General features: G+C 36.4%; 1 non-coding gene across 1 annotated transcript; it reads left to right on the top strand.

The window, feature by feature from the left end:
- Positions 1–3,044: 3,044 nt before the first annotated feature.
- Positions 3,045–3,209, top strand: LOC136317888 (U1 spliceosomal RNA). Its single transcript, XR_010727906.1, has one exon. It is a non-coding gene; the product is annotated as a U1 spliceosomal RNA (small nuclear RNA).
- The last annotated feature ends 215 nt before the right edge of the window (positions 3,210–3,424 follow it).

Raw genomic sequence — 3,424 nt, 5'->3', positions numbered from 1 at the left:
TTCTGGAAGTTTTAGCCAGATTGATCAGGCAAGAGAAAGAAATAAAAGACATCTATAATGAGAAAGAAGTAAAAGTATCCCTTTTTGCAGATGATATGATCCTGTATATAAAAAAACTCAAAGACTACACACACACACACACACACACACACACACACACAAAACCGATTAGAAACAATAAACCAATACAGCAAATTTGCAGGATACAAAATCAATGTAAAAAAAGTCTATTGCTTTCCTATATGTCAACAATGAAATATCAGAAAATTAACTAAAAAGAAAACTATTCCTTTTATAATTGCAACAAAAATAAATTAAATATCTTGGAAGAAACTTAATGATGGATGTGAAGGACATATATAAAACTATGAAGCATTATTGAAAGAAATTGAAGAAGACATAATGAAATGGAAAAACATTCCATGTTAATGGATTGGAAGAATCAATATATTTAAAATGGCCCAAAACAGTATACCCAAACAATATATTACCCAAAACAATATACAAATTTAATGCAGTCCCCGTCAAAATCTCATTGTTGTTTTTTAAAGAAATAGAACAAAAAACACCAGGTTTGTATGGAACCATTAAAACCCCAAGTAGCCAAATCAATCCTTAACAAAAAGAATGAAGCCTGAGTTATAACACTATCTGATTTCAAATTATAGTATAGAGTCATGATAATCAAAACAGCATGGTACTGTTAAAAATAGACTTACAGACTAATAAAATAGAATAAAGAGCCCAGAAATAAAACCACATATATATATGGGCAAATCAGCTTTGACAAAGGAACCAAAAACATTCAATGGAGAAAAGAAAGCCTCTTCAATAAATGGTGCTGGGAAAACTGGAAAGCTCCATGCAAAACAATAAAAATTGTATACAGTTTGTTCCCCTGCCTGAAAATTAATTCAAAATGGATCAAAGACTTAAAGTCAAGATCTGAAACAAGAAATTACATAGGAGAAAACATAGGAACTAAACTTATGGACCTTGGTTGTAAAGAACAATTTTTGAATTTAACCCCAAAGCCAAGGATATAAAGGCAAAAATAAATGAATGGGACTATATCAAACTAAAAGGTTTCCTCACTTCCTGGTGTTGAGATTTACAAGTTCTTTATAAATTTTGGTTATTAACTCCTTATCAGACATATTGTCAAATATGTTTTTCCATTGTGTTGTTTGTCTTTTTATTCTGTTCTTATTATCTTAAACAATCCAATCAAAAATGGGCAAAAGAAATGAATAGACACTTCTCCAAAGAGGACATACAGATGGCCAATAGGCATATGAAAAAATGCTCAACATCACTAATCATTAGAGAAATGCAAATTAAAACCACAATGAGATATCACCTCACACCAGTCAGAATGGCGCAGAATGGTTGCATCAACAGAACAACACAGAGTAAGTGCTGGCAAGGATGTGGAGAAAAGGGAACCCTCCTACACTGCTGGTGGGAATGCAGACTGGTGCAGCCTCTGTGGAAAACAGTATGGACATTCCTCAAAAAATTAAAAATCGAACTGCCTTTTGACCCAGCTATTCCACTTTTAGGAATATACCCTAAGAACATCATAGAACTGTTCCAAAGGAGAAATGCACCCCCATGTTTATGGCAGCATTGTTCACAATAGCAAAAATCTGGAAACAACCTAAGTGTCCGTCAGTGGATTAAAAAACTTTGGTACATATATACATAAGAAATGATGACATTGGATCATTTACAACAACATGGATGGACCTTGATAACATTATACTGAGCGAAATAAGTAAATCAGAAAAAAAAACTAAGAACTATATGAATCCATATATAGATGGGACATAAAAATGAGACTTAGAGACATGGACAAGTTTGTGATGGTAACGGGGGGGGGTGAGGAGGGGGCAAGGAAGGAGAGAGAGGGGGTGGAGGGAGGGGAGGGGCATAAAGAAAATCAGATAGAAGGTAACAGAAGACTATTTCACTTTGGGTGAGGGGTATGCAATATAATCAAATGTCAAAATAATCTGGAGATGTTTTCTCTGAACATATGTACCCTGATTTATCAATGTCACTGCATTAAATTAATAACAAAATAAAAATAAATAAAAGGCTTCCTCACTGCAAAAGAAACTGACAAGACAAATAGGCAGCCAACTAAATGGGAGATGATATTTGCAAATAACAGCTTTGATAAAGGGTTAGTATCCGAAATATATAAATAACTCACAAAGCTCAGCAACAAATAAACAAGCAATCCAATTAAAACGTTTGGAGGGGCCTCACCTGTAGTGGCGCAGTGGATAAAGTCTCGACTTAGAATGCTGAGGTTGCCGGTTCAAAACCCTGGACTTGCCCAGTCAAGGCACATATGGGAGTTGATGCTATCTGTTCCTCTCTCCATCTGTGTCTCTCTCTCTTTCTCTCTCTCTCCTTTCTAAGAATGGATAAATAAAATCTTTTTAAAAAAGTGAAGAGAGAACCTGAAGAAACACTTATCCCAAGAGTACATACAAATGGTCAACAGATATATGAAAAGGTGCACATCTTCACTAGCTTTTTGAGAAATTCAAATCGAAACTACAATGAGATACCATCTCACACCTGTTAGATTGGCTATTATCAACCAGACAGGTGATAACAAGTGTTAGAGAGGCTGTGGAGAAAAAGGAACCCTCATCCACTGCTGGTGGGAATGTAAACTGGTTGAACCATTATGGAAGAAATTATGGTGATTCCTCAAAAAAATTAAAATAGAAATATCATATGACCCAGCAATCCCTCTATTGGGTATCTACCCCCAAAAAGAAAAAAAAAAAAAAAAGGTATGTAAAGACAAATGCACCTCTCTGTTTATTGCAGCATTTTTCACAGGGGCCAAGACATGGAAACTACCAGAGTGTCCCTTAATAGAGGATTGGATAAAGAAGATGTGGTACACATATATAATGGAATACTACTCAGCCATAAGAAATAATGACATATTGCCATTTACGACAACATGAATGGACCTGGATAACATACTGAGTGAAATAAGTAAATCAGAAAAAGCTGCCATACTTACCTGGCAGGGGGAGTACCATGATCATGTAGGTGGTCTCCCTAGGATGAGGCTCAACTCATTGAACTTGGGGTATGCTGACGCCTGCTATTTCCCCAAGTGTGGTAAACTGGGTTGCATAATTTATGGTAGTGGGGGACTGCATTTGTGCTCTAACCTGATTTAAAAAAATAAATAAAAACGAAAAAGCTGTCTGACCAGGCTGTGGCACAGTGGATACAGTGTTTTATTGAGTCACAGAGGACCCAGGTTCAAAACCTCAAGGTTGCTGGCTTGAGCACAGGATCACTGGCTTGAGCATGGGATCATAGACATGATCCCGTGGTTGCTGGCTTCAGTCCAAAGGTCACTGGGTTGAAGCCCAAGGTTGCTGGC

This window comes from Saccopteryx bilineata, chromosome X (assembly GCF_036850765.1).
Source record: "Saccopteryx bilineata isolate mSacBil1 chromosome X, mSacBil1_pri_phased_curated, whole genome shotgun sequence".
NCBI classification, from domain to species: domain Eukaryota; kingdom Metazoa; phylum Chordata; class Mammalia; order Chiroptera; family Emballonuridae; genus Saccopteryx; species Saccopteryx bilineata.
Note: the sequence above shows the minus strand (reverse complement) of the source record. Positions and strands in the feature narration are given on the sequence as shown.